Source organism: Bos taurus, chromosome 23 (genome assembly GCF_002263795.3).
Source record: "Bos taurus isolate L1 Dominette 01449 registration number 42190680 breed Hereford chromosome 23, ARS-UCD2.0, whole genome shotgun sequence".
NCBI lineage: Eukaryota > Metazoa > Chordata > Mammalia > Artiodactyla > Bovidae > Bos > Bos taurus.
Window position 1 is genome coordinate 35,355,620 of NC_037350.1, and position 13,927 is coordinate 35,369,546.

Consider the following 13,927-nt stretch of genomic DNA (forward strand, 5'->3'; position numbering starts at 1 on the left):
CAATCATTCCCAAAGAACATTTAGATCTCTGGTCTTAGTTTTATCATTCATCATTATTCTTGACATAAATTCCTCTTAAGAAGAATTTGATCTTAATTCAGTACAACTTGATTGTGTTCTGGAAATATGATAGAATAGTTCAATTGGAAAGTTTGCATTAGTCCCATAAACTTCTATCTGATGCAGTTTTTTCAATTGCTCTTGTTTGAGACTTTTTGCCTGCAGTTAAACAAATAGTATTTAATAATATATAATATTAAGAGTAAATACTTGATGTTAAAACAAAGTTTTCCAGGATTTAATCTATTGATTGAAATTAAAAAAGGAACTTCCCTGGCAATCCAGTGGTTAAGACTCCACCTTTCAATACAGGAGGCATGAATTCAATCCCTGGTGAGAGAACTAAGGTCCCACATACTGCAAGATGTGGCCAAATATTTTAAAGTAATAAAAATTTAAGAACCCAAAAATTGAGTAAGTTCAAGGGAAATGAGTTAGAATTGAAACTTGCTGAAAGCTCTTTGTGAGTGGATATCACTGCCCTTAAGATGTACTGACACTGAAATATTACAGTGAACATGTAATTACCTGGCCAGTCTCAGACTGGCTTGTCTAGAAAACTCTTACTTAAATATAGATCTAAACCTAAAGTTTTGAAAACAAGTAAACAATGATGCCCCAAATAACAATAATAAAGTCCTGTGACATCTCAGCTTTTGTCTTCATCTTTTCAAAGGCTAAGCATGTGGAAAGACTAAGAGAACATAAATTTTACACATGAGGCAACCAAAGCTTCAAGAGCTTGACCAGCTTTTCAGTATCAGGTGTCAGGTCAAGAACAGCTCTGTCAATCACTAGTCACTGCTTTTCCCATCAATATATTGTCTTAATTATTGAATTCCTGGAGCATAAGCATGATCTAATTTAGGAAATTTTTATGGAACTTGTTCATCCTTAGTGTCACATTACAAAGTAGAAGGGTAAGTATATATTAGATAGGATCACTCACCACTCATTTCTTCCTCATCTTTTTTTTTTTCCTGGTTCCTTTTTCTCCTAGAAGAAAGACATGCTTAGCAGTGAGAGTAAGTCAAGTGAGGTCATAAAAAGCTGGCTTATTCACAGGACACATCCCAGGACTGTAGTGGAAATTCCCCAACATTGTAATTTGGTAAGGCAAAGGTATCTGGCTCGGACTTTTATAATTGACTGTATCCAGCTTTTGTTTGCAAACCTGAAAGGACAATAGTGATGTAGTGTTATTTCCCTCACCAAGAGTATCTCTTGACTTTCTAAAGCTTATGTGGGCTGGAATACTCAGTCTCAGGGGACTAGTCAAGGAAATCCCCATCATTTGTTAAAACTAATCTTATTTCCTTATCTATTTATAAAGATATAGATACATATTTCTTAATATCTATCTAACTAGAATATAGTTAGATATTAACTTGGCAAGAAAGCTATGACAAATCTAGACAGTGTCTTAAAAATAAAAGACATCATTTTGCTGAAAAAGTTCTGTATAGTCAAGGCTATAGTCTTTCCAGTAGTCATGTATGGATGTGAGAGCTGGACAATAAGAAGGCAGAGTGCTGAAGAATTGATGCTTTCAAACTGTGGTGCTGGAGAAGAGTTCCTTGAGAGTCTCTTGACAGTCCCTTGAAAAGCAAGGAGATCAAACCCGTCAATAGACTAAAGGAAGTCAACCCTGAATACTCTTGAAGGACTGATGCTGAAGCTGAAGCCCCAATACTTTGAATACCTGATGCGAACAGATGATTCATTGGAAAAAACTCATTTCCAGAGACTCATTGGAAAGATTGAAGGCAGAAGGAGAAAAGGGTGACAGAGGATGAGATGGTTGGATGGTATCACCAATTCAGTAGACACGAACTCTGGAGATGATGAGGGACAGGTAAGCCTGGTGTGCTGAAGCCCATGGGATCATGAAGAATCGGACGAGACTTTGTGACTGAACAACAACAACAAAAACTAGAATATCTATCCATCTATTATCTTCATTACCAAAAAAAGGTAAGAAATGTAAGATAAATTTGTTATAAAACAGCATGACAGTTTTGTTTCTGATGAATATTTTAATATGTTTTTCTTCAATACCTGGACACCTTTTCAGATGAAGCCCTTCTAAATTTAAATCAATTGGTCTAATTATAAATCTGAAAAAGCCATAACAAGTGTCTTGAATTTGGGGACACACTGTAATGTATTTATTTATGATAGCTTCTCCTCAAAGAAATTAAGTCAGATAATCACAGTATCAAGGATCTGGCCAGAAGCCATATCTGTACTTCTTCACTTTTGGATTTTTAGAAGAAGCAGTTTCGCCTAGTGGTAAAAGTTCGGTCTGGACTCAGATATAAGACTAGTTCAAGCCATTATAATCCTTATAAGGCACTATGACAAGTTCAGTTCAGTTCAATCACTCAGTCGTGTCTGACTCTTTGTGACCCCATGGACTGCAGCACACCAGGCCTTCCTGTCCATCATTAACTCCCAGAGTTGACTCAAACTCATGTCCAATGAGTCAGTGATGCCACCCAACCATCTCATCTTCTGTCATACCCTTCTCCTGCTTTAAATCTTTCTCAGCATCAGGGTCTTTGCAAATGAGTCAGTTCTTCACATCATGTGGCCAAAGTTCTGGAGTTTCAGCTTTAGCATCATTCCTTCCAAAGAACAGCCAAGACCAATCTCCTTTAGAATGGACTGGATGGATCTCCTTGCAGTCAAAGGGACTCTCAAGAGTCTTCTCCAACACCACAGTTCAAAAGCATCAATTCTTCAGCGCTCAGCTTTCTTCACAGTCCAACACTCACATCCATACATGACCACAGGAAAAACCGTAGCCTTAACTAGACGGAGCTTTGTTGGCAAAGTAATGTCTCTGCTTTTGAATATGCTGTCTAGGTTGGTCATAACTTTCCTTTCAAGGAGTAAGCATCTTTTAATTTCATGGCTGCAGTCACCATCTGCAGTGATTTTGGAGCCCAAAAAATAAAGTCTGACACTGTTTCCCCTGTTTCCCCATCTATTTCCCATGAAGTGATGGGACCAGATGCCATGATCTTCATTTTCTGAATGTTGAGCTTTAAGCCAACTTTTTCACTCTCCACTTTCACTTTCATCAAGAGGCTTTTTAATTCCTCTTCACTTTCTACCATAAGGGTGGTGTCATCTGCATATCTGAGGTTATTGATATTTCTCCCAGCAATCTTAATTCCAGCTTATGCTTCTTCCAGCCCAGCAATAAGCAGGGTGACAATATAGAGCCTTGACATACTCCTTTTCCTATTTGGAACCAGTCTGTTGTTCCATGTCCAGTTCTAACTGTTGCTTCCTGAGCTGCATATAGGTTTCTCAAGAGGCAGGTGAGGTGGTCTGATATTCCCATCTCTTTCAGAATTTTCCACAGTTTATTGTGATCCACACAGTCAAAGGCTTTGGCATAGTCAATAAAGCAGAAATAGATGCTTTTCTGGAACTCTCTTGCTTTTTCCATGATCCAGCAGATGTTGGCAATTTGATCTCTGGTTCCTCTGCCTTTTCTAAACCAGCTTGAACATCTGGAAGGTCACGGTTCATGTATTGCTGAAGCCTGGCTTGGAAAATTTTAAGCATTACTTTACTAGCCTGTGAGATGAGTGCAATTGTGCGGTAGTTTGAGCATTCTTTGGCATTGCAAAATTGTGAGTTAAAAGATATACTCCACCCAAGTACCTACAAATGCAATTTTTTTCAAATATCCAATGATAAGAGACAAAGAAAGTGATAATATTTGCATTGTTTTTCTTTCCCCAGACTTAATCATCCTATTACTGCTGCTAAGTCGCTTCAGTCCTGTCCAACTCTGTGCAACCCCATAGATGGCAGCCCACCAGGCTCCCCCGTCCCTGAGATTCTCTAGGCAAGAACACTGGAGTGGATTTCCATTTCCTTCTCCAATGCATGAAAGTGAAAAGTGAAAGTGAAGTCGCTCAGTCGTGCCAGACTCTTAGCGACCCAATGGACTGCAGCCTACCAGGCTCCTCCGTCTATGGGATTTTCCAGGCAAGAGTGCTGGAGTGGGGTGCCATTGCCTTCTCCAACTAATTCACTAGTTTATTATGCAATAAAATAACAGAGGCTTTGAATAAGTTAAACTGGCTAGTAACAACTAATCAGTTTTCTTCAGTGATTACTGTTCTACGTAGGCAGGACAATTAATTCACGGTTGGTCTTTCTGGTCTACTATTGGTCCCTTATTATCGGACACTGACCTTTTAGACCATGCTGTTACCATTTGGTCCTCTCTCTCCGGATCAATGCATGTGCAAACATGTATGTATGTACACATATGTTTACATGTGCTATCATAGAAAAACATTTTATAGAAATATAAACAGATTCACTTTACAAACTTTAAATTCATTAACATTAATCGAAAATATGCTACATAGTAATTTCTTTGTGAATTTTTATCAATGTCTTTATAGTGAAATTTTTAAGTGAACCACTCATTTTGCTGAAATTTTTCAAAACTGTCTATAAGAACAGTCAAATGAGATGAAATTTCAGGTATTTATTGTATATATTTAAAGCACTCTGCCTTGCTTTCACAGGCAAAACTGTCATTCTTAACTGAACTGATACTCTTGCTAGTAACAATTCTTTGTTCATTCAGTGTCTAATAACCAAGAGCATGCTCAGACATCTTCATCAAAAGAGGACCATTTGTATCACTGACTGAGCCAGCATGGCTTAATGATTGTGTGTAAAAACTGAGTTATCAGAAGAGTAAACTTGATTATTGACATGATTGTAAAACCATAAATATCAGGTTTTGGAGTATGCTCAAAAAAGGCATAGGCTTATAAATTACACTAGCTGATGGGAGAAAAATAAGAGAATAGGAAATAAATTTCTAGTCTCATGCTCAACTGACAAACCTACAATGTGAATATTAACTACATTGTCTTCAGCTGATGGACTATAGACACTAATAGATTATTATACTTTCAAATCTGCTGGAAAAACTTTGGGTTAGAAAACTTATAAAAGTAAAGGTTGCTGAAAAATTGAAAAATAAAGATTATTCAGTATTAAACCATCTGTAGTACTAAAGGTTGGAAGTACAAATAAATCTCACTGAGGCTAGAATACTAATGTAAGATTTAGGCTGTCGATAACTATTTGCAATTAAGTGTACTGTGCAAATACCATGGGATTATATGTTTCAAGTTGTGAGAAAAAAAAGCATTCATTCGGGGCATTTCTTAAATTCAATAAAAGCTGGTGTGCTAGAAAGAAAAATGAAAAAAATATTTTTTTTTTTTCTGGATTAGCAGAGAAAGAGCTAGTTATCTATCAGTGATTGCCATTATGATTTTATACATGCCTCTGGTTTGGGTTCATTCATAGATTGCACAGATATTAATTAAATAAGACTTCAAGAGAGAACATAGTTTTTTGAAAATGGGGATTGGTCTCCAATGTTTTGGTTGCCAGGTAATGGATTAACCAGCTGACAGTGTGAAATCCATTCATTTCTTCTTATCACTCAGGAAGCAGGTCACTCCCTGCTGGCTTACAAACTTTCACGGAAAGGTAAAGACATCACAGTAGTAGCACTAAGTTTCGCTTATAAGTAATACTATTCTGTTCAAGACATTTGACCTTTCCTATCAAATACCTATATTATTTTAATTAATATCATTGGTGCATTCACACATTTTAGTTTTAGTTTTTAATACAATGGTGCTAATTTGAACCATATGGAGTTACCATTATGTAGTTTCAAAATGATCAAACAGTGACAATTTCACAATTTCATAAAGTTCAATGTGTTATTAATTTACTTTAGGATTAGTGAAGGGGCAGGGGTGAATTTTATAGCAAGTAGTATAGGAAAGATTGTGTATGTAAGAGAAAGAGAAAGAATATATTTGTGTATGTGTATGTACATGTGTGTGTTTACTGAGAGTCTGTTGTGTGGGCCTTGTCACATGCATCAGATATACAGCAAAGAGCCAGGTAAAGCCACAGCTCTCATGAAATGTGTGTCCCTATGGGAGACAAAAAACAAAGATAATTCCAGATAAGCGCTATGAAAACCCAGGATATTCAGTAAAAGTAATTATAGAAAAACGATGTGAAGGGAGCAGCTATTTTAGGTAAGTAAGACCTCCATCAGAAAAAGAGTTGAATAAAAACCTGAAAATAGAAAATGACTTTTGCAAAGAATTGTGTTCTTTGCTAATGGACAAGCAAATGAAAAAGGCCCTGAGGAGGGAAGGTATTTGGTCTTTGTTGATGAAGAACAAGGAAACCAGTGGGTCTGGACAGAAGGACAGTGGTCCCAGTTGAAGGGAGAAAAGGCCACCAAATGGGCTTGTGCAGGAGTGGCCAGTGATGTAGAAGGAACACAAGAGAAGTGTGTTATCCGAAGCTAAATTGAAAAAAAAAAAAAATCATGAAGGGAGGAAGAGTTCACCTTTGTTAAGTGCACTGAAAGGTCAGATAAGGGGTGAACTTAGAATTGACCACTGTATTATTTATGAATGGTAATCAAGTTCTTATAGACGTTTATGAAGTAATTGTCCATGGAATTTTTTTCTTATTTTTAAAAATAAAGTATAAGTATAGGAAAAAGTCATCCTTTCCAGTGCACATTTCTGTAAGTCTTGAAAAACAAATACAGGTGTGTTACCACTACCCTAATTAGGACCCAGAACTTTTCATCAGAACCCAATATTCTTAGTGCCTCTTTGAAGTAAACACCTTCCACATCCTCTGCTATATATATGTTTTCTGCCCCTCTATTTTGCAAGCATGACATATATATGGGATTACACAGCATGTGGCTCTCTAAATCTGGCTGCTTTCATTTAGCATAAAACATTTGAGATTCATCCTAATTGTTACAAGATCAGTAGTTCTAATCCACTTACTGCTGAGATGTATTCCATTGTATCCATAAGCCAAAATTTGTTTACCCATTTTCCTGTTGAGTGTTGGTTTCAGTTTTTGGAGATTACCAATAAATCTGCTATAAACATTCACAGAGTTTTTTTGTGAGTGTGTCTTGAGGTTTTTATTTCATTTCGGTAAATACTAAGGAAGCTGAATGTTGAGCCATATGGTAATTGCATGGTTAACTCTTTAAAAAAACATCTAAACTGTTTTCCAAAGTCATTGAACCATTTTTTCATTCCTACCAATAATAAATGACAGTTCTACTTGCTCCATAGTTATTTTTTGTCCTTTCTTTTAATTTTAGCCATTCTAAAAGGTAATACATCATTGTAGTTTTAATTTTCATTTCTCTAATGTCTGATACTAAGCACATTTTCAGGTACTTATCTGCCATCCCTACTGTCCTCTTCAATGAACTATCTGTTCAAATCATTTGTCCATTTCTTAATCACATTGTGTGTTGCCTTACTATTGAGTTATGAATGCTCTTTAGGTATTCTGCATACCAGACTTTTATCAGATATGTGCTTTGCAAATATTTTCTCCCAGTCTGTGGCTTGTCTTTTCATTCTCTTAACAGTGCTTTTCAGAGAGCAGAAGTTTCAAACTTTGAAAAAGTCCAGAAGATCATTTTTCCCCCATGAATTAGGCTTTTCCAGTCATATCAAAAAACTCTCTGCCTAACTAATCAAAGTTCACAGAAGATTCCTTCTCTGTTTCTTCTAGAAATTTCATAGGTATAGAGTTTACACTTGATGGCCTTGTAGATTTCATAAGATGGAAATCATTGGTGACTTTTTTACACGAGTGAGAATTAATCTGTGCAAAGACCTAGTCAGAATAGGTTGAAGAGAAAATGAAAGATAACAGAATTGGGACCATCTTTAGAGGACTTCTGCTGGGGCTTCCCAGGTGGCACTAGGGGTAAAGAACCCGCCTGCCGTAAGAGATGCGATCCCTGGGTCGGGAAGATCCCCTGGAGGAGGGCATGGGCATGGCAACCCACTCCAGTATTCTTGCCTGGAGAATCCCATGGACAGAGAGGCCTGGTGGGCGACCATCCATGGGGTCCAAAGAGTCAGATATGACTGAAGCAACTTAGCATGCATGTTACTGAACCTCTGCTATAAAGTGTAGGTGAAAACTGAGGTTTTAGTGGGAGAGAAATCTTATAGGTGGAGTATGATGGCTGGTTATGTGTAGATAAGCAAAATTCAAAGCATTGGCTTATGTATCTATAAATTAAAATGATACAAATTGAGACAAATCAGAGGAGAGCAAACCCAGTGAAACCTCACTTGGTAGCAGGTTAAAAGCTCCAAGCCAGAGAGTGGTTATTTAAGATGAAAATAACAGGGTTTCTAGGGCAAGTAAGGATAAACTGCTATGCTTTCTGCATTAGAGCCAGTGAAATGTTTGGCTTGGAAAAAATGAAGAGAGGTGGGAAAAGAATTTCAATTTGACCTTAAACTCAGCATCTTGTCTAATTGAGTCTTTTTCCATGGATTGAGCAAGAGAGAATTAGGGAGTGGGGGTGTCCTTTCCCTGGGCAGAGCCTCAGTGGGTTTCACATTTCCTCAGAGCTCTTCAAACCTCCTTTAAACACAGTCTGTTTATAAAGTGACCTCAGTGGCTTTGGTACAATTCCCGCAGTCCAGGCATTCTCTCTCCCCAGCATCCCAGAAAGTAGTCAGGGGCTGTGATGACATACACATGGGGAAGGGTAGAAGATGAAGCTGAACGAAGGGCATTGTGGGGGTAGCCCATTCCTTCAACTGTACAATGTTGTCCAGGCTTTCAAAAGGAAAAGAAGAGCATGGTTAAGAAGTTATAGAATTCCATGGTGGCCAAAATTCATATATGAGATTTGATTTCTAGTAGCAGATCGGATTCCATAAAACAATATTCTGACTTTCTGAGGGCAGAGTTCTGAGTCTCCCCTTCCTAGCCATTCAGATTTACATGGAGAGGGACCTCTACTATATACACATAACTCAGTTAAGTGCCATCAAGGGAAACCAAGGCATTCAGGTTTGCAACTGTAAAGAATTAGGAGACAAGTGTTGAGTTTTCATGGTGGTTTTAATCCTTCTTTTGTTTGCTTGCTTATATTGTCATAAAACTAGTTTCTTTACAGCTATAACTTGAGCAATATATGACAACAAGCACTAAATGAAGTAAATTTGAAATAATCCATTTCTTTAAAATACCCAGTTAAGCATTACAGAAATATTTGATGGGCCACTTATAAGGGAAAATACTATAGAGAACGTAGGTGTCATGATGGTCTTTGTGTGTGTCAACCTGTCAGCAAAGAACTATGAAAAGAATGGCTTTACTCTGGAGTAATGCAAAATGATTTTGCAATTTGATAAAATATACATCTAGTCTTTGAAATGTCTACTTTTCATTTTGTTTATGTAAAAAGAAGTGAAATCATTAGGAATAGAGCAACTTTTATATAACTTTTTAGTTCAATAATGTGTACATAATGCCTGATTTATACATAATCTGAAATTATTGGTCAGCAATCTTGAGTAAATCAATGACATTTCTCTTACTGTACATAATAATAGAGACAGTATTTGTGACCCTTGGACAGAGAGCAGTTGAAAGTTTCTTGTTTATCTCCTTCCTTTTATAGGAGATTGTGACCTTAGTAGTGGGTAAAGAACTGGATTCAGCTCAAGTTGATGAGAGAGCAAGTTCATTTCTGCCAGTACAATTATTGTCACATTTTCTCAATGTCCAGTTTAGATCACAATTACAGCTTATATTTTTAAAAATTATTTTCTGTATACCAACCTGTGCTCAATAATTTGAGTGAATTTTTCTTTTCATTAATTACCATAAAATGGGTAATACTTTTATCCATATTTTACAGATGGAGAAATAGGTTTAAAGAGGACCATAACTTTCCCACAGTTCACATACAAATTACGTAAAAGAACTAATGTCTTAAATGCAAGATTCTTCAGGGTAGATTCTTAACCATGAAGCAATAAATACCTGCTTAAGAAAAACAGAAACATGTCTAAACAAGAAACTTCCTGCAATCATGACAAAAGGAAAGTAGCATCCTAGTTGGAAGCCATAATTGTCATTTCCAATCAATATTTTGGGAAGACCAATCCCAGGTATTGTCTGGATGGAGAATATGTGAAGGATCATGATCTCCAGCTTACTCGTAAGTTTAGCTTTAAGCTAAAATAGCCCCGAAATCTCAGAAAAGACACTGTGTGAATAACTCCTAAACTGCTTACTCAGACCTGCGTGATATTACCAAAAGCATCATCACTTTAAAGAAAACATTCAGAGTCTTTTAAGACCCCAGATACTGCTGCCTCCACTCTTGAACCCCAATGTATGTCAAAACATTGTGGAGATTCCCTGATAGGAATGCTCAGTTGACCATTTAAATCCTAACACAATTAGCCCAGCCATTCTTACTATCTCATGATACCAACATGTTTCAGAGAACAAAGATTTTCTTTATCAATTTCAAGGAATAAATTCACACAAGTACACAAGTGAAGGAGCCTTGAAAGAAAGGGGAAATTGGGCTCTGATATGTTGAAAGCTTGCTTTGGAGACAGAGCTACAGGAAAATTATCAGAGCTGCAAGAGTTAAAAAGTAGTCTCTGCATTCATTTGTATGATTATATTGATCTCCTGATTTTCACCCTGTGTGCGTTCACCATCTGTCAATGTTGCCTACGCTAAGTCATTAAAATGTGAGTTATAGCTATTATTTTATTATTGAATTGTTTTATGAAAGCCTGTAGTACTATACATATATGACTATATATATGTGCATGTATATATATTCATATATATACATATTTGATTCAGGATAGCAAACTTTCAGTATCAAAAAGTTTGTGAGGGAGTTATTCCTTGCAGTAGACATTCGGATCATTTTCAGTTCTGTGGCAGACACAGACCCTTTGTTATTAAACACATCAAAGCTTTGCTTCCAGGAAGGCTAATCTTCTCAGTGTTCCCTCTCTGAGTCAGAATTGGAATGCTCTTCTCATGAAAAGTGTAAATTAATAAAGAGAAAATGGCCCTCTTTCTCTGCCTCATTCCATGTCTTAGACCCTCTCTCTCTCCCTGCTTCAAAACTCTTCTAACCAACCCTCATACTTCAGAAAAAAAAATCAATCTTTGGCCAATTTGGCATTTTGTTTTATGATTCATAGATACGCATTTGTAATGTTAAATATTTATAACATTTACATAACAGGACATATTTCCCATCGATTTCATTTCTGCCCTAAATTCCAAGGAGAGCCTTGACATTAAATCTGACTTTGGAAAGAAACAACTACCCCCAAAATATGCTAACCATCCACCCCTTTGTTTGCATTCTCTTCAGTGGCTTACATAAATATGCAAGATTTGCAGAGAGTGTAAAATGAAGTGCTTGACATGCTCTTCGGTGTTCCCAGCAGTTCTTCTGGGACTAGACCATACTAGCTCCACAATCCATTACCATGGACCACCGCTGCCCAAAGAGGATGTTAGTGAGACAAGAGAAGCGGACCGTATGAAACCCTCAGAGCATGGATGTGAGGGTTCCCCAAAGAGAAATGTTATTACTTCAGCATGGCAAAGATGACAGAAGAGGAGAGTATTTCTCTGAATCAAGTCTTCAAAGATATTCTTAGACAAACCTCCTAGAGAAATAGAGAATACCATTTCTTATTTTTAAACTGAGGTATAGTTAATGTGGGCTTCCCTGGTGGCTCAGAGACTAAAGAATCCACCTGCAATGCAGGAGACCTGGGTTCAATTCTGGGTTGGGAAGATCCCCTGGAGAAGGGCATGGCAACCCACTCCAATATTCTTGCCTGGAGAATCCCCATGGACAGAGGAGCCTGGTGGGACAGTTTATGGGGTCACGAAGAGTCAGACATGACTGAGTGATGAAGCATAGCACAGCACATAGTTGATATAACATATTATATAATTTACACATGAACAATGTAGCAATTCACTATTTTTAAAGGTTATACTCCATTTATAGTTATTATAAAATATTGGTTCTGTTTCCTGCATTGTAATACAATATAGATTGGTAGCTTTATTTTGTACATAATAGTTGTACCTCTTAACTCCCTACTTCTGTCTTGCCCCTTCCCTGTTTCCCTCTCCCCACTAGTAACCACTACTTTGTTCTCTATGTCTGTGTGTCTATTTCCTTTTTGTTATATTCACTAGTTTGTTTGTTTGTTTGTTTTCAGAATCACACAGAATTGAAATCATACAGTATTTGTCTTTCATTTATCTGACTTGATTCACTTTGTGTAATATTCTTGAAATCCATCCATATGGTTGCAAATTTCTTTCTTAAGGCTGAGTATAGCATTTCATATTTTTTTAAAGTGCTCTATTTATAGAATCTTGCATTTCTGGTAATCTCTTAAAATCTCCACGTGTATTTATACAATATGTCAATGTCTACATATTACAACAATTATTTGTTCTTCATCAAAAATAATGGTCTTCTTTTACTCATTGGTCTCTCACCAATAGCATCTGTAGGCTGTCCACTGACTGCTATTTACTTCTCTGTTTTCCCATATTGAGTGCTTCTTTTCACACATCCTTATTACCCTATTAAGGAATATAAATCATCTATGTATAAACCATTATTTCCCAAAATCCATTCCAAGAAAAGGCAGTGTCATGGGAATTTAATAAATGAGGATTCCAGTTCCAAAAGAATTAGGATTTCATTTCAAGCATGTTCCAAAAAATTCTGGGATAAATAAAATTTAGGTTTCTTTCTGTAGGGTTTCTCAGAGCCTTTAATGAGTCTGTGCATTACAAAGCTCCAAAAAGGAAATACCATAACATGCTTTTTTCCTTCAGAAGAGTCTTGGCAGGACATTTTTAAGTCTCAGTCCCATGACACACTGGGCTTGATGGTGCAGCTGAATATTCTAGAACAGTGGTCCCCAAACTTTGGGCACCCAAGACCTGTTTCATGGAAAACAATTTTTCCACAGACCAGGGTAGGGGATGGTTTGGGATGCCTCAAGAACATTATACTTATTGTGCACTTTATTACATCAGCTCCACCTCAGATCATCAGGCATGGACTCCCAAAGGCTGAGGATCCCTTCTCTAGAACTAACCTCTAAATTTGGCTATGGGGTAGGCAAAGAGTCAAAGTGTGTCTCCCTCTTCTACCTGCTGATAGGACAGACAACCAGAAGGCTATGTTTGGCTTTTGTTTCATGTTTCTTCCTAACTTCCAGTGTCTACTTCACAATATTTTAATAGGCTGTGTCCTAAAAATCCCATCATTACTCCGGCCACTTGTTGGAATGAGATTATGATTACATACTGTAAAAAACATGAAATTTAACATACAGGAATGCTTTAGACATTGCACAACCACTTGGCACAAATGAGAGATAAAAATAACTTTGTTACTTCTTGAAAAGATTCCTAATTATTTTGAGGATCATAGGCTTTTTAATTTGCTTTCTAAAAATAATTACTGCATATATTTTATTTATATTAGTTTCAGGTGTACAGCATAGCATACACCTAGATTATACTCCATTAAACTAGATTATACTCCATTAAAAGTTATTAAAAGATAATGGCTGTAAGTCTCTATGCTATATAATATATCCTGTTTCTTATATATTTAAGGGTCATTTTTTTGATGCTAGGTGATCTTTGGCCAAAAAAAAAGCAGAGGGGAATAGAAACCACAAGCCATGAGTATGTGGCCGAGATCAGGCAGCCAAAAGTCAAGAAGGATCTATTCAGAGAGGTTTTGAGAATCTGGGTAGTAGAGAACATTCTTCTCTGTCCTGCCATTCCTTACAAGGTCCACAATAGAGGCACATGAGTGCATGGTGTTAGTATTTGGCAGTTAATCACCAACACGATCTGAGAAGGCAATGGCACCCCACTCCAGTACTCTTGCCTGGAA